Source organism: Galeopterus variegatus, unplaced genomic scaffold, assembly GCF_000696425.1.
Source record: "Galeopterus variegatus unplaced genomic scaffold, G_variegatus-3.0.2 Scaffold488, whole genome shotgun sequence".
Classification (NCBI taxonomy): Eukaryota; Metazoa; Chordata; class Mammalia; order Dermoptera; family Cynocephalidae; genus Galeopterus; species Galeopterus variegatus.
Window position 1 is genome coordinate 566,518 of NW_007726599.1, and position 24,682 is coordinate 591,199.

Below are 24,682 nucleotides of genomic sequence, written 5' to 3' on the forward strand. Positions count from 1 at the left end.
CTTTTTTTTTTTTTTTTTTTTTTTTTGTCTTTTGTCTTTTTTCCGTGTCCGGCAACGGATCACAACCCTCAGTGTTGCCCCCGTACCGGACCGGGGACCGGCAACGGGATCGCAAACCTCGGTGTTGCTCCCGCGCCTCGCTCAGCCAGTGAGCGGGAACCGGTCTGTATGTGGGATCCGAACCCTCGGACGGGAGCGCCGCCGCGCTTCCCAAGCGGCGCACCATCCAGTGCGCCACCGGGCCGGCCCTCATTTTACCTTTTAATTCTACTTTTCCATGAACCATTCGAAGTCCCCTCATGCATCCTTGCACGGTCTTCCTCCCTTGGCATTCTCCAGTCCTTATTCCCACCTGAAAAAAATCTTTTCACCTGTTAAGACCCTTGTAAGCCCCTCCTCCTCCCAGAGGCCTTCAGAGCTTCCCTGGTGACCTTTCTCATCGTCAGAATGTGTTTGCACCAATAATTGGGAGCAATCATTAGATTGTCTTAAGGAAACTCTGGTATCTTAAGGAAACTTCTTAATGGACTGGATCGCTCCTTGGCTTTCTGTGTCTTTAGATCTCCTTTAGTCTGTGAAGGGCTTGCATCTGTCTCAGATCTTCTGTAAATACTGCTCATTGAGTTTGCAAAGGGCGTGGCTTATACAAATATACTCACTGGGATAAGGAGACAGGGTGTTTTAAAAGCAGGGGGCTCCCTCCCACACTGGAGACAGATGATGACCGTGTGTAAGCTTCGAGCTATTTCCTAAAGTCTCAACTCTGTACATGGCACACCTGGGTACTCATAAATGTCTGTTGATTGGTTTAATGGAGAAGGGAACCCCCATTCAGAAAAACAAATCAAGCGGGAGTTGGTTCAGGCAGGATATGGCCCAGGCTGGGTGTACCTCGGGAACAGCTGTCCACTATGCCTATGTGACAATGGATGGTCTGCTCAGCTCTGATGTCCTTCTCTGAGGGTAGAAAGAGCTGATAGAGGCACAGCTGGCCTTGATGTCCCCAAGTCTTTGGCAGGACATCTGAGGAACCATCTCCTTGGCTGTCTTTTAAGTTGCTGATTTCCTAGGAAGTGGCTATCCCCTCTTCTCCATCCACCCTACAGCTCAATATTTGAACTGGCAAACTATGGCAATTAACCAGGCTGGTGGGCCTCATTTCTCTGCATCAGATGGTGCCAGGCCCTGAGGAGGGGTTGTAAACCCTGGTTCAAAGGGAGAGAGGGAGATGGTGGGGTGCCCAGGAGGATGGTCCTTCCTGAGTAACAATCTCTGCATCACTTCGACCTACCCCAGGGCTGTTACTTTTTCTCATTTGCATTACAGAAAAGCCATCCTTTGTTTACTTGGCTGTTAAGGGCTCTGCCTCCAACCTTCCTGGCAACTTGGCCAATCTGTGATCAGTCTCATGCAGGGGCCACACTTTGCAATCAAAGTTGTCTCTGCCTTTGGCTTTTGTCCTCGGGGCAAGACAGGAGGTCCTTCCAGTCCTTCTTAGGGACCAGTCTGGCTTGGCCCGAGAAGGGGAAAGAACCGACAGAAAACTATCAAATGGCTCTGTCCACTAGGCCCTCCGAGGGATGAGGGGCCCTGATCAGGCTCCAGGGTTCTCCAGGGCCCTGTGCTCAGAACAGCCAGTAGGTGTCCCTGTTACGCACCATTTGAGGACAGACGCCACAAGCAGATGTAGAAAGGCCTCCCTCCCTTACACCCAGGCAGCCCAGGGATGCTCCAGGGGTTCCCAGGCACTGCCCTCCTGGGAGGAGGCAGGAGGGAGCATTTTAGGTTTTGGGAGAGGGGCAAAGACTAGGAAGGCAAAGAGTGAAGGGTTGGAGGGGACGGAAAGAGTGCAGGTTTGCACTGGGGTAGAGAAGCTGGGAGGGGGAGGAGCTGCCCCTAGAGAAGGCCAGCTCAGCCCGGGGCGGATGGGAAGGGGAGGGGAGAGGCGGCAGAGAGGAGGAAGAGGGGTGGCGGCACTCACAGAGGAGTTCAGTGCACAGCCCCCGGAGGAAGGGCTGGGTCTGGTTTTGCTAGCTCTGACTCTTCCGAGCATGGGCTTTTAGGCAAAGGACTCAAACACTCTCTGTAAATTGAAGATATAATACCTCGTAGGCCTGTTAGGCCATTTAAAGGAGAGTCCATATGAATAGTACCTGCCACCTAGGAAGCACTCAATAAATCTGGGCTACTTCTTATTAATTCGGCCAAGCACTCAGGAGAAGCTGGTGCAAACTGGCATGGTCCCTCCACCACTTACCTCCACCCCTGCATTAAAGAAGCAGCCGGAGACCTTGGAGCCAGGTCTATCCAAACCAGCAAGACCTGTGAAGATGTACCCCAGGGGTCCCTGAAGGACCAGCACATGTCATGTGGGCGTGGAGCTATTATTTTAGAGGCATCATGGGGGACAAGGGGCCCCTGAGGATGGAAAGCAGTGAGTGACTACTCACCTGGGAAGAAGGAAGAGGGAGCAGACCAGCTGTCAGCTGATGACCCGCAGGCTTAACCTTTCTTGGGAAGATGCTAGAAGTGATTACCAATCATCTGGGGGGACATAGGGCTGATGCAGCTTAGGGACTAAGAAGGGGCCCTAGGGTTCAGGTCCTAACTCTATCACAGGCTATATGGCTGTAGGGCAGGTGACTTTAACCCCTTCAGTGCCTACTACCTGCCATGAGGATGTTGCAAGGATTCAATGGGTCAGCATATGCGAAGTGCTAAATAAATGAGGACTATTGCTGTGAGACAGGAGGGAATAACCTAATGATACTGTAAAGACCACATTATCCCAGATCAGTTTCATTTTAATTCATCTTCACTTGATGGGGAAAACATGGCAGGTTGGGGCCATAAGGGGAATCCAACCATGTTGCTAAACCAAGGCCCAAATGAAATTTATCCAAGGTCGTAAGCTCACTAGGAGCAAAGGACCTGGTCTCCTGAGTCAGGACCTGGTCTCCTGATTTTAACTCAAGTACTTCTGAAATTATTATTACGCTTCATCCTGATGTCAAGATATAATCTATAACAGCATTTCTCCAAATGTTCCTCAAAGGAGTGGTCATAGGTGCTTCTAGAAACAGGGTCCTGTGGATAATTGAAATTGGTGAATGTTGAGTCAGAAAAAATGACTTTTTTTTAAACTGCAGGACTTCTCAGAGACTTTAATAGGTCTAGGTACATTGTGAATCTCCCAGGGGACAGTATTGTGAAAAACATTTTTCAAAGGAATTAACAATGCTACCCTTGTTTTCTTGGAACATCTCATGGAGTTAGTATTCATGGATTACCAATACATACATAATATATAAAAACTTTGGAAAAAAAACCTTTTGATTTGGGAATGTCCATGTGGCAGTCAATTGTGAATGACAGCTCCTTGATCTTGCTATGTTATCAAGTCACAAATAAGCACGACGTAGTACAATACATGTCACTTAATCCATGTTGATTTATGTGTATATTTAACAAGAAGGATTCATACCAAATGACAGCACTTACATCTGCATGGTGGGATTACGAATTATTTTTATTTCCTTCTTATGCTTATCTGCACTTTGGGAATGTTCTACAATAAACTTGTATGCCTACAGCCCAAAAGAAAAATTATCCCATATTGCATAATCCGTGATGAGGCACCTACTTGAAAGAACGCCGCTCCTCTGAGAATAACTGCCCGGCCAATCCTTACTAATGACTTGAAAACAAAAGGATGGGGTTGTGCTCATCAAATCTTCACATGACACTAAATTTGGTGGGGTAGCTCACTCTCAGAGAGCCAAGAATAAATTCAAAACAACCATGACAAATTGAAAACACGGCCCTACAAAAACAGGATGAAATTCAATAGTACAATTAGAAGGTGATATATTTAGGGCTAAAAGCAACCACCACATGTTCAGGATGAAGACAGGACCAGCTTCTAATTGGTCAGCAAGACCAGGCGAGCCCCTGCTAGGCACTGGCCCTGAGCTAAGTGTTGGGGCCAGGCACAGGTTTAGGAGAAAAAGAGCTGGTGAGTTAGGGTCACAGTCCACAGGCTGAGGACAAACAAGCAAGGTCATTGCTGGGGTCCTATTTTTTGCATACAAAATCCTCACAGAGTGGTCTGGCATGAGGCATCAGTTCTGGTTCACAAAACGGAAAGCTTCTGAAATCAGAACCACCTTCCCCTTCGAGGACTGCCATCTCGTGACCTCACCACATTGGGATGTCATCTGCCCTCTGCCAGGCTAGGAGAGCAGATGGTGTCACGTCCATGTGTGACACTCTGAGCCTGCAATGTGGAGGCAGAAAAGTTAGAACCTCTGGGGCATTTTACTGGTTTATGGGGACAATCAACTAGAATAATTGAAATCTGACCCATCTCCAAAAAGCCCCATCCTGGAAAATCCAGGGCATCTGGTCACAGTCAACACAGTGCCTTGCCTTCTTCAAAGCTGACTGGATTCCACACACATAAAAGGCCTGGGACATGCCGCAGCCCCCAAGTCATCCCCCTCTCGGGTCCCACACTCGTCAGCTGCTCATTAGACTGCTGAGTCGAGTCTGTGTCACTCCCTCCTAAAAGGGCTCGGAGAGGCTGGAGGGTGTCCAGGCAAGAGCTACCAAAATGATCAAAGAGATGGAAACTAGGCCCTGCGAAGAAAGGTTAAAGGAATTGGAACTATTTTGCCTGGAACAAGCCAGGGAGATTCCGAACAACGCAAACCCAGAGGTGAGCCACACAAACCCCACATTAGCCTTGACTTCCTTCCCCTCTGCAGCCTTCCCCTGCAGGGACAGCTGGAAGCGATGGCCCACAGCTCACACTGACTGTGCACTTCCTATGCTGCTGGCTTTCTGTTCCACACTGCGTGGTTATCTCGTTTCATTGCCATTGCAGTCTGACGGTTGTCCCTGCCCAACAGAGAAGTCATGTCACTTGCTGGACTTCATTCCAGTAGCGAGTGGCAGACGTGGGATTCGAGCTCAGCACTGATTCGGCTTCAGACTGTGTCTCCAACAGCCAATGTTCTTAACGGGTGCCCTTTAAAGCAGCACCATCATCTCACGGTGTACAGCATGAGACTTGCCGGTGCTTGTTCACAACAAAAACTTGTCAAATGACTGAAGGCACTGAGCTGTCACCAGATTTGATTTCAACAATGCACCTTATACAATGTGACACAGCCACTCCCTGCCTGTTATATCAGGTGCCCAAGTTCATGTGTTGAAGTCCTAACTTCCAGTACCTCAAATTATGACTGTATTTGGAGATAGAGTCTTTGAAGAGGTAATTAAGTTAAAATAAGGTCATTAGGGTGGCTCCTAATCCAATATAACTGGTGTCTTTATAAGAAAAGGAGATGAGGGCACAGATACCTTCACAGAGAAAGGCCGTGTGAAGACAGAGGGAGAAGATGACCTGCAAAGCCAGAGAAACAGGCCTCAGAAGGAACCAGCCCTGCCGACACCTTGATCCTGGACTTCCAGCCTCCAGAACTGGAAGACAATAAATGACTGTTGTTTAAACCAGTCTGTGGTACTTTGTCATGGCAGCTCCTAGCAAACCTCAAAATAAGCTGTTACTAGCCTGTTTTTTGAAGGAGGAAAGTGAGACTTGTAGGGTCTTAGTAAATTGCCCACCGTCATGCAGAGAGTGAGTGGCAGAAAGAGAGTCACATCACTTTGTTGTGACTCAGTGTCCTGTACTCTTTCCAGTACCCCTCAGCTACACCCTGGAGAGACAGTGGGTGACACCCACCTGGAAGGTCACTCTCTCATGTGTCCTGCACCTCCAGGCCTTTCCACCTGTGGAGGGGTTTATTTCCCCCTGAGTTGTGAACTCAGACGTGTTCCCCTCACAGGTATCAACTGTAGTTTCAAAAGTGATTACAGGCATCAGCGTGCAGGATGCCAGCTCTACTTACCCACCACAGCTGTGTCCTCGAGTGCTGTCCTGCCACCTGCAGCTGCCTCATGTTGGTTCATCTTTGTACTTTCTGTGCTACTAAGGAATAAGGAGCCCATGCAGGATTAAAAGCCCAAGATAACTTCCAGGCCACACTTCAGCCAATAGTCTGGACCTTTATTCTTCCTGAACCCTCCTAACAGAGATGAGAACATAGACCATGGCTGATTGACTTGAGTAGTAAAATTTTTAGCAATGAAATACTAAAAATAAGGGAACAAAAGTATCCAGGCTCCTGAAAAATCAAGAGTCAACTATAGGACTATTGTGTTTTTTTTAAAAAAAGTTATGCTGAAAATTCAAAAACCCACATTCTGGATCCTGCCTGATATTGACCCTGATTGTCTGACCTCTTGAGAGAGTCTTCTTGATGAACATAGCTGCAAAAATCCTCAATAAAATACTAACAAGACAAATCCAACAGGACATCAAAAAGATTATGCATCATGATCAAGTGGGATTTATCCCAGGGATGCAAGGATGGTTTAACAACGCAGATCAATAAATGTGATACACCACATCCACAGGATGAAGGACAAAAACCATGTGATCATCTCAACAGATGCAGAAAAAGCATTTGATAAAATGCAAAGAGTTTTCATAGTGAAGCCAGAGCTAAACATGGGGTGGGATGACCCTGTTGACTGCAAAACAAACAGGGCAGAGAGCCCAGCAAGGTGCTCTTAAAATGCAAATCCGAGAAAGCTTAACTGGCTCCTCAGGGAGATGATGAACCAAATCAGAGTGTGGAAACATAAATTCAGTCCATCTTGAACTACAGGAAAATTCTTACAGATCAAAGAAGAATATGCTGGCTGTCATGCTAGGGAAAATGTGGAATTAGGCTTTTGTAATTAGACTTCCACTTTAGAGCAGGGGATTGATTACCACTGAATTAATAGAAATAGAGGATTAAGTTCCATGGGTCCAGCTTCAGCTCCTGAGGTCAAGGTAGGAGATGGGGTTTGTGGGAGGAAGCAGTCATAGGTGCTAGGGGCTCTGAGGGGTAGCCAAAGACAATCAGGGTCTGGTTTCCCTGGGAGGAAGCTAGTTTCTGGATGGCAAAGCAACTTCAGGAGGGGATTATGGGATTCGTTCATGGATCTCGGACCAGGGCAGCTGCAATGTCCTCTGAAGTCTGCCCATGGAGGGCATGGTCCATGCATAATATAATGATGGCTACGACGTGCATAACATAGCAATGTCTACCACCTATGGCAGATGCTGTGTGTACCAAGTACTTTATAACTACATTATTTCAAGGCTTTACAGCATTCCAAGATATCCTTATTTACATGGGAAGAGACAGAAACACAGAGAGTGCAAGCAACTAACCAGAGGCCAAACAGCTCATAAGTGGTAATCCCAGGTCTCGGACCCAGGTTCTCCTTATTCTAAGGCCCCTGCCCTCTCTAATACACTGTTCTCTCCTAACTCCGTGCCTTCTCTTTGCTTTTCAGCCTTCCCAGTGTTCAGCCTGGCACTCTGTACCCAGTGTGGGTGCCCAGTTCTGCTGGATCAAATAATAATACCCATGGTAAAACACAAGACAGAGTCCACCTCCCCATCAGACCAAAGCACTAGTGAGCATTTCTCAAAGTATTTTTGTGACACACTGCTCCTCAGAGAAAGGGTTCTACGGTCAGATAGGCATGGGGACAATACATAGTACAGTCCCCTTTGAAAATGACAAAGCACATATGCTTGTGAAAGGAGCAGAGGATGCCTGCTGTGTCCATGTATCCCCAGCACCCAGCCCAGCACCTGACTTCAGTAGGAGCTCAGCAAATATTTATGGATCAAATGAGTGAACAAATGGGTGATATTGTTTTGAAACCTGTTCACTTGGTTTAATACAGTGTATCAGTCTGCTTGAGCTGCCATAACCAAATACCATAGACTGGGTGGTTTAAACAATAGGAATTTATTTTCTCACAGGTCTGGAGGCTGGAAGTCCAAGATCAAGGTGCCAGCAGGGTTGGTGTCTGGTGACACCAGATTGTAGATGGCTGCCTTCTCACTGCACCCTCACATGACATTTCCTCAGTACACCCAGTATTTCAAACATATCCATCTAGCAAATTCCCTTTTGGTGTGTCACACCAGTATACATTCTGGGAGACATACTTCCAGAAAGGCTGGTGGGTGCTAATGCTGCGTGGCAAGACAGCCACAGATAACTGTGCTGTGGGGGAATTCCCACAGAGCCAGCTTTCAGAAAGTCTCTTGGTGGAGAAACTGGAGGTAAAGTGGTGAATGAGCCTGGGGTTTAGACAGGAAATTCAGTCATATCCAGGCACTGGTGGATAGAAAAAAACAGCAGTTATAAGACCAGGCTCAGTGCGGAGGACAGAGGCAACATTCAGGGCTCTTCTTGGGTCAAATTCCAGGTAACTACGGCAAGAGCAGTTTCTCCTAGTGTCTTAGTCAGCCCAGGTTGCTGTAATAAAAATACCATAGACTGGGTGGGTTAGGCAACAAACATTTGCAATTCCGGAGGCCGGGAAGTCACAGATCAAAGTGGCGACAGATCTGGTGTCTGGTAAGGGCTCTCTTCCTGGTTTGCAGACAGCTGCCTTCTTGGGTATCATTACACAGCACAGACAGAGAGGGAGGGGAAAAGCAATCTGTGTCTCTTCTTATAGGGACACTAACCCTACCATGAGGGCTTCACACTCATGGCCTAATCACCTCCCAAAGGCCTCACTTCCACATACCAACACTTTGCAGATTAGGGTTTCAGCACATGAATTTGGGGGGGATACAAACATGCAGTCCATAACACCTAGGATGAAACTATCCTAGTTTTTTCTTGGAAATTGAGAAGGGAGAGACAATGAGAGAGAGAGGTGAAGAGATAGAGAGAGACTGATGATAGACAGATGACAGAAAGAGTGAACCAAAGAACAGAAGACAGTCAGGTAGGTGGACCGGATTGAAGACTGAATAAGTTCAGCCTGGACACCTAAAGACAGGCACAGCATGACCTGACCAGATCTGTGACTTCCAAAGACCAGGGTAAGAGGCAAAGAATCTAGTGGGAAGGAGGCAAAGTCAAGGAGGGCCTATGAGAAGTGAATCCAGCCACCAACCCGTGCCAAGTGCATGGAATGACGTTGGGTACCTCTGCTGCGAGCTGTGATCCTTCATGCTGACTCGTGGACAGAAGAGCAGAGGAGTTGGGTGAGGTCGTCAGGATGAGGGCTCAGTGTCACATAGGCATCTTCCCATGCCCCCAAGTGACTCAGCTGCAGAATGCCCAGAGGACTTCCATTTCTGGGTGGCTTCTTCCTAGGAAGGGTGGCAGCCCCAGGATGCCTCCCCTCCCTGTCTCTGCTACTGAGTCAGTCAGGTGGACAGGTCAGGGCACACTCTGGCCTCAGCTTTCTATCCGCCCAGTGCCCCTCTGTAAGGTCCCTTCCAATAGTGACACATGTTTCTAAGATGCTGAAGGGATCCCGGGAGGCTTAGAGCCCATCGGCCAGGAAGCTCACAGGTCTGGTCCCACTAGAAGGAGGAAACCACTCAGCGTCTCCTTCCTTTTCTCCAAAGCAGGAGCCAGTCCTATTGGGCCCGTGGCCCCATGACAGAGTCAGTTTGGAATATTTTTGTTCCATTCATGGGCCTCTAATGGAATCAAGACCAGGCTATTTATATTTACAGATGATGCAAACTTTAGCAGAACATCGAATGTGCCAGATGTTGTTAGGACAGAGGAAAATTAGTGAACTTGGCTAATAGAAATCAAAAAGCCCCTGGCTGAAGGCTTTCTGGACCCAAGATACACAAGACTCTGAACACGCAGAAGATAAGAAATGCGGGCATGGGGGACCCGTCTGATGTGCTGCAGCTTCTGCAACCCAGCAAGGAGAGTTCCTCTGAGCTTGTTTTGCTTGGGGAAGAAAAAAATGCAGCCATTGTCTGTCTCCACTGTTCCTTCTGCGACTATGCGGGGGACTGAGCAGCCGGCGTTTCATCTCCAATTATTTTCAGCCGAGGGAAAAAACAGATGGTAAATAGCACTGCAAAAAAAAATTTTTTTTTCTTAGAATTAATATTAATAAAAGATGTGTTGGAGACCTTGACTGAATCCTGAGGAGCCAGGGCCAGCCTTGTGCTGGGGGTGGGGGTGGGGGGGTGGAGGAGCCAGGACAGGGAGAGGTGGCCGCAGAGGAGGAACAGACACGCAGGGCAGAGCCAAATGCTCCCCAAGGTGCCAGAGGGTGATGGTGCACCCTTGGGAACCCCGCATCTGGCAGGGGCTGGAGCCCTAATGCCACGCAGCGCCTCTCAAGGCCCTGAGCACCGCAGGGGAGGAGGGCAGTGGGGCCAGGCACAGGGCTGCCCTGGGCTCGCGAGGAACGCTGGCGCCACAGGGCCCCCCTTCCAGCCGGGTGTGGCCCAGATGGCTCTTTTGTGCAGCTGCAATGCAGAGGAGGCAGGCGGTGTCCCCACCTCCCAGGCCAATGCCAGCCTCTGTCCCCGGCTCCCTCGGCCAGTCTGAACGTCCATCTGTCAGCAAGTGCTATCGAGTGTCCACTGGCTGCCCAGCTGTCCTCTGAGAGTTTGGATTCCACATTCGAGCAGAGAAACTGCTCTGGCTCCTTCAGGATTTGCAGACTTCATAGGGGACAAAAGGTTGGCACACAACGATGTCTGTGGATGGGGAGAGGCTGGTTCCTGGGTACACTCATTTATTCAACAAACATTCTTGCACAGTCACTCCATGCTTGGGATTGTTCTAGGAATAAAACATGAGGTCTGGCCCTCTGGGCTCATATGCTCCAGTATCCAGAGAGTGAAAACCAAATACACACACAAGTGTATGTAAACTACCACGTACCAGGGCCACAGGGGCTTCTCTCTTCCATCTCCCTTCAGCCCAGAGCCCAGGGAGGTGTGAGCTTGGAGAAGAAGCTGAGAAGAGAGTATGTATCTCTATCGTGAACAGTAGACACTAACATTAAAAAAAGAAAAAAGCTACTTCACAAGAGAGAAACCCCCACCTAGGACCATGCTGCTGCCCTGGCTCTCTGACCATCTGATCTTGTTTCCTTCTTCACTCTGGCCACTAGGAAGCTCAAAGGCAAAAGTGTAGTCCACTTACAACAACAAACGTGAAGAACTTCAGGGTATGTCCTTGTGAAGTAACCTCACCCCAACTTTAGCTTTTCTCTTCTGTCCCCTCTGTTTCATTTTCTTCATCAGATTTTTTTTTGGTAGTTTATTATATAATTATGTCTTGTTTGTATGCTGTTTGAAATTCTTTCTGAAACCCAGTGGAGAGCATATAAACAAAACAGTACGGACGATGACGGGGTTCAATGAAGGCCTAAAGATCATCCTTGCTTTATGTGATTCTAGAAGGACTGTGAACAAGAAAAAAAGAATTGCTGTAAAGGATACTTTTTTGGGATAACTGATGAGATTGGAATATGGACTGTATTCCATTGTCTTAATGGAAATTTCCTAAATTTTGTAATTTACTGTGATTACGTGAGAGAATGTTCTTGTTCTTGGGAAATGCATGTCAGAATATTAAAGGATAAAGAGGCACGATTTACACAAATTATTCTCAAATGGCCCCAAAGTGGGGAAAATCAATCTATCTATCTATCTGTCTGTCTGTCTGTCTGTCTGTCTATCCATCCATCTATCTAGAAAACAGGGAACAGGGAAAGATATAAGATGACAATCTCACACTTGATAAATGCAAGCACCTGTACATCCAAGTGAATTTGCTTCTCAGTTTTAAAAGGGAGTCTCATAAAATTGCCTCCAAGCTCCCTCTCCTTGCTGGCTGTCTCATTCTACCCTCTCCCCCAAGACTCCCGCCCTCACGAGGATGCTCAAAGAAGACTGAGTTTTAGAGGAACTCAGGGAAGAATTGTTTTCAGACCATTAGGCAGGGTCCGCATTTGCCTCTGGCATTGGTGTAGATATAAAAACTCCATCTGGGTCATCAGCAAGTGTTTAAGCTCTTAAGCATTTTCTTCTGGAGGCTTTTATTCATCCACAGAGAAACACCCTCGATATTTCTCTCCCTGCCCTGACTTCTTGACATTTGCAATCCAAGCACTGTGGGCTTCAGAAAAAGGGAGAGAGCGCATTGCCAGCAAGGGTAATCACAGATTTTCTAGAATCAGAAATAAGCACTTTCCCCTAGCTCAGTGTCACATAGGCATCTTCCAGCCCGACACTCCCTCCTCTGTCCCCATCTCAGTGCCCACCACGGTCAGGGTGGGCTTTGCTGGAAGCTCTGCAAGGGAACGGTGAGCTCCAACCTGTAACTGTTGTTCCAGAAAACTCAAGCAGGTGCTTCAGAGTACACCCTCTGGTGCACTCTTATTCCTGAGGCATGTGGACTACAACCCAGGGAAACACCCTCCTGAAAAAGGTCGAGCATCTCAACATCCAGGTCCCCAGGCTACCTGCAGTCTTAGTTCTGGCCAATGCTCTCACTCCCCTGCAGACCTGCTGTCTTCAGACCACAGGGCAAATACCCATCGCCTTCCGAGCTGATTCAAGCCCCTTCGAAAGGACTCTGGGCTGCACCAGCGGGAGAGACTCATCACACCTGCCTCTCTCCTTAGCAAAGGCTCAGTGGCTTCTGATTTTTCTTCTTTCTCTCCCACTGATCCTCATCCTTCTACATCCTGCTCATCCACCTGTGCCAGGTGAGCTGTGGAGTGATCTCCAATTGTCTGATGGTACCTTTGTCCAAGTCATGGAAAAGGCTATTGCACCCACGTGTTTAGTTCAAAGTAACTCCCATGTGATGGGGAGTCAGCGGAGGGGCTGTGCCATTCCATATATGTGTATATGGGGAGAGGCAGAGAGAGAGAAAGGCCTCTACTGCATTCGAGGGTGATGGATGGGAGTCCAGAGAAGGAGGGTGACTGTCCTCACAACACCCAGAAGTGACACTCTCCCCCCACAGTCCATTATCTTGTTCTTTTCCAACACTCTTCTGCAAACTCTTTCATCCACACAGCTCAAAGTGTTTTTCCAACTCGAGCTCTTTAATCCTGGCAATAACCGCGTGATGCAGCACATGATGACAGCGATTAGGCTGTGGGAGCAGGAGGAACCGAGCCCTGGCACGACACAGGGATTTAGCCTGGGACACGGTGGTGTTGACCTCGGCTGCCCCTCAGGCTGCTCCTGGGAGGCAGGGCTGGAGCAGGTTTGGGGACAGGTGGAGATGTTGGGGGTGCGTGGGGTGGGCCCAGCATGGTGGCCGGTCTCTCCAGCCAGGTGCAGTGATGGCTGTGGGCCAAGGTCAGGACTGAAAAGTGGGTGCCCTTCATCTTGAACTCTGCTCCACCTGCCGGCCCAGCCCTGGGCTCTGCCCCCTCCTCTCCTACTCTGGCCCCTCGTATTGCTCTCAGACTGCCCTGGCCCTCAGGCAGGAGACAGTGTCTGGGATCAGAGGCCCGTCCCATCACCCAGTTGGTTGGAACCTAGGCCTCTTTTGATGTTGCTGGGGAGTCAAGGTGTCCGACCTTCATGAGGGGGTCTGTCCCTGACCTGGACAATCTTATCCCTTTCTCACTCTTAAATAAGTTTGTATTTACTCTCCTTGGAGCCCTTCTGCTCTCAACCTACAAACCAACTGATGCTGAGGCTGATGTAGGCACACAGGTGACCAGGGTTCCCAGTCCAGCAAAATGTTTGCATTTAACGTAGACCTTGTGAAAGTATGTAAAGGGCTAAGTAGAAGACAATTGGCATTTAGGATGCGGGTTGAAGAGATGTGTTAGGACAATCTGTCCCCCACCTCCACCCCATAACAACGACAGTGACAAGGACCGCAGAGCAAATTACCATCTGCTGAGCGCTCGCTCCTGGCCGGGGACCTAGCTAATCTTGACCCAAACCATTTAAGATAGGCTGGGGGCGTCCTCCATTTTGTGGCTGAAGACATTTAAGTAACTGACACAAGGTTTTACTGCTGGTAAATAGCCATGCAGTCCCCCAAATCTACCCAAATCCTTTATCCTGAGTCAAAGACACTTCGAAGAGCGCCATACAAAATAGTTCAGCAGCAGCATTTTATCCATCAATCTAAAAAATGTATATCCACATACACCAACAGGTGCCGTGTCTTATCCTGGGCAAAGTGTGTAAGGCAGAGACCAAGCCCTTGGGGATTTTATAGTCGAGTGTGCACAATAAATTGTGGTAAATGTGCAGAGCAGAGAGCGGACCTGCGAGGGGGGGCTACTGTAGATTGGGTGGTTCCAGTGACACTCAGGCTGAGCTCTGAAGGGGGAAAGAAGCTGAGTGAACCAGAATCCTTGTGGAGAGCACAGCCAGGGCAGAGTTCTGCAGGCAGGATGCAGCCTGGCAAGTCGAAGGACCCCAAAGTGGCCCAGGGTGGCTAAAGAGAAATGAACTCAGGACCAGGAGGCCACGTCAAGGGCCTTTGCAGGCCGTGGAAAGGTGTTGGTGTCTGATTTTATCAAAGAGATTCTAGCAGGGAGTCGAATGTTCTGATTCACACTCTAAAGAGATGTCTCTGGCTGCTGTTGAGGGACGGACTGAAGAGGGTTGGACTGGAAGCTTGGAGACCCATCAGGAGCATCAGGGAAGAGGCCAGTGCATCTCACACCAGGGAGAGAAGAGTCTGCAGCCTCAGACTTAGGGAAAAATGAACAAGCAAAACCCCTTTGCTGAGCTGGGAGGCAGTTGAGGCAGAGCACAGACAGACCTCGTGATGCCCATCGGGATGGCATGTGTCCTACTCATCTGTAGCATGGGCCCATTACAGGCACCATCCTGAGTGGTCGGCACAGGCTTTACCCACCCCAGGGTAGCCACCCCAGGGTAGCTACCTCTGGAAGCAGACCCTCCACTAGCACAAATGCCCCCACGTGCCCCCTTCCTGCCAGCAGCTGCAGAGTCTCAGTCTCTGTTTCAGCCCTGACCTGGGCCCCTGGGCCCCTGGGCTGGAGACCTTGGCCAGTTCCTGCCCCACATCTCACATGGGCCAGTTCAGAAGGTGTAACACCTTATGTGGGGCACCAGCCACAGAGCAGAATAATAATGGTAGCTAAGTCTTACAGAATTTTCCATGTACCAGGCACGCTCCTAAAGCACTTGTCATATATTAACTCTTGTCTCAGCTTCAGACAACCCTATGAGTCAGGCACTATTATCATCCCCACTTTACAATAAGGAAACTGAGGCACAAAGGGCTAAGCATCTTCCTCATGGTTACACAGAGAGAGAGAGAGAGAGTCAGGGCCCCGCTAGCATTCCAGCCCACGCTGTCTGGCTGTGGAGTTCATGCTATGAAATCTTAGCCTACCTTGCCTCTTCGAAAATTTCCCCAAGGTGAGAAGGACTCCCAGATCCTTCAAGGTCTAAGCGCTCAAAAGCAATTGAAAGCCTCCCCAGCCCTCTCTTAACCAGGGGCAATTCATCCCCCAAAATAAGTTGATCAGAAAATGAAGAAACCTGAAAGAGAGAAAAAAAAAAAGATGAGAATTTTGGGAAACCCCAATGCACAAAATTGGTAGATAAAGAAAGTCCCTCAATTGTAGAGAAGTGCCCCTGTCGTGGCTGGAGCTGCAGCCTCACTTCTGTAGGAAGGAGGCAGGCTGGGCTCTGCTCCATCCCAGGGAACCCCCTGGTGTCCAGTGGCTGACACTGGGACAGCTGAGCCTTTCTGTGAGAAAATCAAAGATGGCGGTGACGATCCCCTGCCACAATAAACTTATAGTTTAACATGATGAAATACGCTTTCTGCAAAGTAGATTCCCCATGGTTTAACCAAATGTGGGGGCACCCTCTCTCTCCCAAACACTGTTATGGTGGTTTATGCAGCATACTATGTTCTGAACTGGGCCCAAGTCTATCAGGCCAAGTTCCAGACTATTTTTTTCTAGCAGCCCAGGCCTCACCTATGCCAAGCAGGAGGCCAGAGCATGGAAGCTCCATCTCTGGGCCATGCTCACCGCTTGGGGCTGAGGTTGGCAAACACTGACCACCCTCAGGTTGTTCCTCTCTGTGTCCCTGGGCTCCATGAACTGACTTCCCAGTTAGCTTTTCTGAATCTCTGAAACATTCAACCTCCTTTCTCCAGGGAGAAGATTGAGAAGAACAAAGTCTTTCTAGGTGAGAAAAGAAAAGAATATGTTTGCCCCTTCCTCATGTCAGGCAATTAAGGGAATTAGAGGGTGACTTGGTAAAACCAATCCCCTTCTGCCCCCCTTCCACCCCCAATTCCAGGCAGAAATAGAGATAATAGTTTCCAAAGTGACCATCTTCCCCGTCCAGTGCAGTCAAAGGAAAGACATTTGATTCCTCTAATTATATGAACACCCACTCACATCCATGAATGCCCACACATGAGATGACACGCGTGTGTGTGTGTGTGTTTGCACTCCCTCACACATCTGCTTCCAGATCCTGTAATTAGCACCCCATAAAGGACGATTCTATGTATTGGAGAACACCAGCCTAGATCCTGGGTGACTGACAAGCCAGAAAACTTAATTTCTGTCTTCGTAGGAGGATCTTTTAAGCTACCGTTTGATCGCCGCAGCAGATTAGGCTGGCTCTGAACTGCTTTGGAGAAATTTGCTCCTTTGCTCAACTCCCTGACTCTCCCTCCCACCCCCAGAACGATAAGGCATCTGTAAACACTCTCTGAAACTCTTTCTCCAGCCTTCTTGGGTTTGCCACTTTGAAGTAGAATTGCAGGAAGACTCCGTATGAGATGAAAATGTCTTGCCAACTGATAAAGAAGTGAGGATCCAGCTAAAATCTGCTCGGTAATAGGGATTAGTGAACCTGAGAAAGTTTGTTTGGATTGAACACTGAGCTGAAAAAAATGTGAGGTTTGGATTCTATCAAAATGAACTCAAATGCCCGTCTCCTGCCCCCTACCCCCATCCTACAGAACCGGGTGCTCAGCCAGACACTGTGAGCCCGCCCACTTCAAATTCAGAAAGCCCTTCAATTTCAGAAACGGTTCGTGTAACTTGTCCTCTATATTGGGGTCCCCAGATTTTAGCAGGTGTACAAATCGCCCAAAGTGTTTGTTAAAATACAGATTTGGGGGTTCTGTCACCACAAAGTCTTTTTTGCATAGTCTAGGTTGAAATCCTCTGAACTGGATTTTCGTTAAGACCCCAGGGGTTCTGATGCAGGAGATCAAGACTAGATTTTCAAAACCACTGTTCTAGAACCAGCTGACAAGTGGCAAACCACATATAGAGGGCTGTGGTCCGGTGGTATGTATTCATATTGGCTTTGAGAAAATTGAAGTATTGGGGTAATGGTGATAAACAGTCACAGCATCTGGTTTCCTGGGTCGCACCTGCTACCCCAACTACCATCCCCCGCCCCCAGGACTTCCTGAGCTTCCCCACATTTCAGACACCAAAGGGTCAATGCTGGACAAGCCAAGGGCCTCCCCGAACCTGCTGCTAAGGCCCAGTGTCTGCTCTGATTGGCCAGTGTCCTATCAATTGCTAAGTATCTGCACTACCCCCTGCACACACATATGTATGGCAGGAGCAGACCCAGCTGTCAGTTGACCACGTAGGGGACATCATTAGCCACTCTCTCCGGCCTATGACAGCTTCTTCTCTACCCCTTTCCTGGTTTTCCTCCTATCCCCAGACTCTCTCTGTGCCTTCCCTTTTGCTGTTCCCCTTCCTTTGTTCCACCTCTCTGTGTGGGTGCCCTGTTCTGGTCCCCTTCTCTTGTCTGGTCCTCAGTGAGACTTCAGGTACTACCTGCATGTCGGTGATTGCCGATGGGTAGTTCCCTCTCCCTGGAACTCCAGTCACGCTTCACTGTCAACTGGCATCCCCACATGGGTGTCTAAGTACCCTTCAGACTTAACATGGACAAAGCAGAGCCCCTAATTCCCTACATCCTCCCCCAGCCTATCCATCTCCATAGATGGCCCTCTCTTATTTGCTCAAGCCAAAAGTCTAGGTGTCTATCTCCCATTCCTCTCTTTTTCTCACCACCACACCCAGTCTATCAGAAAGTTCTACCAACCTATCCAGAATCTACCCACTTCTCTCCACCTCCACCACCGGAGTCCACCATCGTCACCGTCCACTGGACTGAGCTTCCTTCTCTCGCTCTCGCCCTCTGGAAATCCATTCTCTACCTGCTGGCAAGGTGGTTTAATTGAAACATAAACAGATCACCTCCCTATCCTGCTTAAAACTCTCCAACGGTTTTCTCTTGTATTTAGAATAAGACCCACATTTCTTTTTTTTTTTTTTTTTTTTTTTTTGTCTTTTTCCGTGTCCGGCAACGGATCGCAACCCTCAGTGTTGCTCCCATACCGGACCAGGGACCGGCAACGGGATCGCAACCCTCGGTGTTGCTCCCGCGCCTCACTCAGCCAGTGAGTGGGAACCGGTCCACATGTGGGATCTGAACCCTCGGGCGGGAGCGCCGCTGTGCTTCCTAAGCGGCGCACTATCCAGTGTGCCACTGGGCCGGCCCAAGACCCACATTTCTTACTGTAGCATACAAAGCCCTGTTGCTAACTACCCCAGCCTCACTTCACACAGTTTTCCTTCCATTCCTCTGAACATACCAGACTCAGTCCTGCCTCAGGGCCTTTGCACTAGATGCGCTGTTCGCTGCCTGGAATGCTATGTTCCCAGTTGCTTCCTGTCGTTCAGATCAGCTTAACTGGGCCTTTCCTAACCTTGCTAACTAATTAGTTACCCAGTCACTCTCTATTGTCCTGTTTTAATTCTCTGCATAGCACTTACCACTAGCAGGTGTTTTAATCGTTTTCTCGTTCACTTGTTTTTTTATTGTCTCTGTCCACCCACCTCTCCCTGATGAGGATGTTAGTCTCTGTTCATTCAATATGGACAGGACTCCTATCTCTGCCAGCTATGAATATGTCCTGAACTAGGAAAGCAATAGGCAAGCTTATTAGACTTGCGTACAAAGTAAAACTCAATAATCCAGAGCAAGGCAGAGACTTTCTCAAAAAGAAAAGATGCCTGTGGTTTAGTGTGATGATTCCCAGATGCTCATTTATGGATGAACTACAGCAGAATTACCTGAGGGGAACATCTGAACGATACAAATTCCTATAATTCCTTCCCCAGAGGACCTGTTCCGGTAGGTGTGGAGTGGGGCTGAGAATCTACTTGTCAAAAAGCAGCCCGGGGTGTCCTCACACTTTGCAAGTTTGGTAACTGCTACCTTGGGACATAGATATGGGAATACCGCGTGTAAACCTACAGAGAGAGCCCTTTAGTGCCTGCCTCTACGGCAGGGTTTCTCAGCCTCACAACCATCAACATTGTGGGATGGGTAATTCTTTGCAGTGAGAGGCGGCCTGTGCACCCTAGAAGAAGTTTACCAGCACCCTTGGCCTCTGGCTGCACATTTCACAGCAATTTTCCCTCAGTCGTGGCCACCAGGTATGTCTCCAGACACTGCTAAATTTCCCCTGAGAACTGGTGCTGCAGGATTTCAGTTGTTTTCTGAATAGCTGACATAGCTGATAAAAGACGTCTATATTCAATGGTCTAGAAGATTCATTTTCCCAGAATATACAACAACATATGCAGCAGCTCAGAAGTCCAGCTTCTCTTATGCTAAACCATTGCCTAACTGAAAAGTGCATCTGTGATGGCTAATTGTATACATGGAAGTCAAGAATAGCTTTTAACTAATCAAAATGAGATATCCTGGTCAAAGCTTATTGGAAGGCTGCCATGTTTTAAAACTCGACATGACTTAAAACAGAATCCTATAAGTTCCTTTGCTAAAATACTTTCAGGATGTATTAGGTATAACAATAGTTTGCTACATGAAAATGGCTTTGAAAATCTTAAAAGTGTTTTAAAAGAAAAGAAAGGGGACTTTTTTTTTTTTTTTTAAAGCAGAAAAGCCTTTTCTCTTCATCACACTGAAAGAGAAATGAATGAAGTAGTGGGTACCTGCCCATCCAGATATAGAGTATCTTACTGGTTGCTAAGCAGCAGATCCTAGCATTCCTACATCATGACTATCTCTAGTCATAAGCAGAAAGGACAGGAACTGAGTCACAATCACGCCCTCTCCAAATAGGAGTGTATTCACTCTGGAGAGTGGCCTGAAGAACACATACAGCAACCTCAATTCTCCATCTCCCACCTTAACAATGTAGGCTCAAAATAACGAATTTACATCATAAATGCATCGGCTTTCTTTTTAAAGGCTCTTCCACCACTCAGGAAGGCATTTAATGGTGAGCAGGTTCAAAATGTCGCCAACTCCCACTGGTACAAAAGGGAGGCGATCCCCGCCAGAGTCTCCAGGCTTCAGATAATGTCTCTGCCTCTTTTCAAGTTAATAAACTGCACTCCTGTCAAATTGCAGATAAATGAAAGAGATGGCACATTGTTTTCTCCCACATCTTGCTAAGAAAGATATCTCCCAATATTTCGGGAGGACCAGCATGCCAAAAAATAAACTTGAAATAAATCCACCCTGCCGTGACTTTACTGGATCAAAGATGATGGAATTTCCACAGAAGCACTTTTCTGAAGTTGGCAGTGCTTTAGTTCAGATAGCGGCTCATTAAGAAGCTTCTAATGCATTTGATTGTTTCAAAGTTAGCCATCTAAATTTTTAATTGTGTGTGGGTGCAAGATAGTCACAGGGTTGGACCCAAACGCTGTAAAGCCTTTATATTCTAAAAAGTCATGTCAATATAATATTTTCCTGCATAATCAGCAGGTAGGCTTGGGGAGGGGGTATCTTCAAACAGCTCCTCTCTTTGATGGAAGGGTGGACAGCTTTCTGAAGTTGCCTTTTGAAAGAAAAATAAGTCTGAGTGTTTTGAAATCTGGATTTTTTTTTTTTTCTTTTTGAGGGTGTGAGGCCACCCGTCTCTTTTCTCCTCTCTTCCTTTCTTTCGACCGAGATGGGACTGCTATTAATAACAGAGGAGGAAATAGAGTTTAAGTGGGACCCCAGCCTCTCCAGCTGGGGTCTGTGGGACAAGAAATACACTCATTTATTCACACTTTGGGTTTAGAAATTTCTTCCAACACTAACCACAGATCAGTTTTTGTTTTTCCCTCCTCTTTGGGGACGGTCTGGTTTTCTTTTCCAAGAACCTCATATGTGATTGGGAACACAGAAGGGCATCGGAGCTTGCCACTACACACAGCTCTGTAGCTCTCAGAGTCGTCTAGTGCCTTCACGCTGATGGGAGTAGGAGCTGCACTTACTGTGGGCAAAAGACCAGGGAGAAGAGGGGGCTTGGAAGAGAGCTCATGTAGAAGCCATGGCACAGGTAACCTGGATCGGAAGAACCTTGAGAGGCCTTGAAATCTTAATCTACTCCATAATTATTGAGCATTTACTCTATGCTGGTCTACTTTACACTTGACTCAGGTTAACACATTTAATCATTACAACAACCCCATGTGGCAGCCTCTTTTATGACCCCCATTTTGTAGGTAGAGAAGCTGAGACACAGAGCTAGTGAGTTGCAGACCCAGGATTTGAACCTCGGCCTTTAGGCTCCAGAGCCCTCACTCTGGATGTTGGGATGTCATTCTTGTTGACCGAGGACAGGTAGCTGAGTTGGCTACAAAGCCCAGAGTTTTGAGAGACACAATTAACTTTGTTCTGTTCCAGGGTCATGAAGTGACTCTACCAGCTCTTCTCAATGGGCATGATCACAGATAGGAAGTGATTTGTAATAAAGTACTCAGTGCAAACCAGTCTTCCACTGGGGAGACATCCCGAGGCGGGGGGCTGTGGCCTGAGCTTTGAGTATGGAGTGACAAATCAATACCAACAGAAATGGCTTAATGTTATCATCAGACTACTTGATATTTGGAGTAGTGGGATTCTGCTGTGTATGAATTCCTTTGTGCCCGACAAACAACTCTTTAGTGCTTAGACACGTTATATTTTATCTCCTACAAAAACTGTCCTATTTAAATGCTTTGTCGTCTAAGTGGAAACCAAAGCAATATTTCATCAAGAGTGTTCATTTTTCTTTTTCCTTAGACTAGTCTTTATTCGCCAAAGACTCCCATTGTTTCGATGTATCACCCGGGAAGAAAGGTCTCCATGTTTTATAATAATAATAACAACAACAACAATAGACTCCATTTATCAAATGCTTATGATGTGTCAGATACTGTTCTAAACATTTTATGTATATTTGTGCATTTAATCCTCATGCCAAGCATAGGAGGTTTTGCTTTTATCACAATGGAAAATTGAGGTATTGCAAAGTTAGCTGAGGTCATACAGCTAGTAAGTGTCAGCAAGAGGGATATAGATCTATACATATATATACCTATACATATATATACCTATACATATATATACCTATACATATATATACCTATACATGTCTCTGACTACTATATCTCTATCTCTCTATGTATCTATCTATCTCTGTATGTATCTATATATCTATGCTAGAGCAGCATTATTCCATGACCCGCTTTTGCCTGGATATTATGAATCTATCTTAGGTCTTATTCCAAAGACCTTTCCAGAAACACAAAAAGATCCTCTCTAAACTTACAGTTCACCTCTATGTGCTCCTTTGCAGGGGACTCAGAACTTTAGAAGGAAGCCATGGCTGGTTTATGGGACGATGCTCCAGAAGGTTTTCCAAGAGGCCACAGATAAGGAGAGCAGGATAAATCTGTGCAGAAAGAATTCGTGGTGACTCAGAAGTTGAACCACTGCCCAAGAGATGGGCCAAGTGGCTGTTGTGGATGGCAGGGCAGGAGCAAACTCTCATCAGCCTAGCCGGGGGGATTGCCAAGGACAAACACATGAGCAGAGATGTACCACAAATGCTACTCTACTTTTCTGACTAAACAAAGACAAAACTCAGGGGCCAGCCCGGTGGCGCACTGCTACAGTGCACCACTTGGGAGTGCGGCGGCGCTCCCGCCGAGGGTTCGGATCCCACATACAGACCGGCCGCTCACTGGCTGAGCAAGGTGCGGGAGCAAGGCCGAGGGTTGCGATCCGTTGCTGGTCACGAAAAAAGACAAAAAGACAAAAAAAAAAAAAAAAANAAAAAAAAAAAAAAAAAAAAAAAAAAAAAAAAAAAAAAAGATAAAACTCAGAATGGGCATGGATGTGGAGAAACAGGCACCCACATACTGGGGGTGGGAGTGTAAATTGGTGCCACCTGTCTGGAGGGCAATTCAAATAACATATAAACAGCCCTAAAAATGTGCACACCCTTTAATACACCTAGCAATTTATTCTAAAAGAAGCACACATACACACACAAAGATTTAGCTACAAGTATGTTCCCTGTAGCACTGTTTATAAGAGTGGAAATTTTGAAACCATCTAAATGTCCAAAAAATAGAATATTGCTTCAATAATGTGTAGTAGATCTACACCAATGAATATTCTATATTAAACATGTTACAATCATTATGCATGACATGTGAAAAGATAATTAATAACATAGGATATAATTCACACCATATAATTAAAATAAAAAGCAACTTACAATAAGATTTCATGTTTTAGTAAATAAAAATAAACATTCACATAGAAGGGTGTAGAGACGACTCAGGCTGTAACCAAATACCATAGACTGGGTGGCTTAAACAACAGAAATTCATTTTCTTTTTCTTTTTTTTTTGTCTTTCTTGTGACCGGTAAGGGGATTGCAACCCTTGGCTTGGTGTTGCCCACACCGTGCTCAGCCAGTGAGCGCACTGGCCATCCCTATATAGGATCTGAACCCGCGGCGGGAGCTCCGCTGCGCACCCAAGCACTGCACTCTCCCGAGTGCACCACGGGGCCGGCCCAGAAATTCATTTTCTCACAGTCTTGAAGGCTGGGAAGTCCAAGATCAAGGTGTCAGCTGATTTGTTTCCTGGTGAGGGCTTTCTGCCTGGCTTGTCGCTGCCTTCCTGCTGTGTCCTCACATGGCCTTTCCTCAGTGCATGTGTACATATAGTGAGTTCTCTCTCTACCTCTTCCTGTGAGGCCACCAATCCTATTGGATTAGGACCCCACCCTTCTGATCTCATTTAACTTTAATTACCTCTAAAAGCCCTATCTCCAAATATTCAGTCACATTGAGGGTTTGGGCTTCAACCTATGAATTTGGTAGGGGCGAGGGAGGGGCACAATTTAGTCCATAGCAGAGACCAAACTATTAAGAGTAATTATATCCAAATGTTGATGATGATAGAAGTGATTTTTATTTCCTTTATTTCCAAAACTTTTTACAATAAACAAAATTTACTTTGTGTAATGAGAAAAAAAAGTGTTTATAAACTTTAGACTTTTGGTCCAATTGATTTTAATCCATTTGATACAGATGAGTCCTGAAGGCCTCGCCTCTAGCAAACCAGTTGGCCCTGTCCCTTCAGCTCTAGGGTTATTTTATAACAAGGCTGTCTCTCTTTGCTCTGGAACAGCCTGGCTCCTGTGTCTGGTTCCCAAGCAGACCCTGTGTGTGGCTGGTTTTGTCGGGCCAGGCAGAACCTGGCACTAGTTGCACAGTGGCCCAGACTCTGGTAGATGATGTCCTTTCTGTAGCCATGCGACTTAGAAGCAGAACCAAAGCACATTAGGTAAGGTGGTAACTCGAGAAACAAATGTTTGGAGCTTTGTTCAGAAGGATGCCAAAGAATCCACAGCGTGAATGTCTGGGAGGAGAAATTCACCAGACTGGAACAGCTTAAGCTTCGGGGCCAAGCGGTGAGGTGTGATCGCCACGTGGGAGGCCCT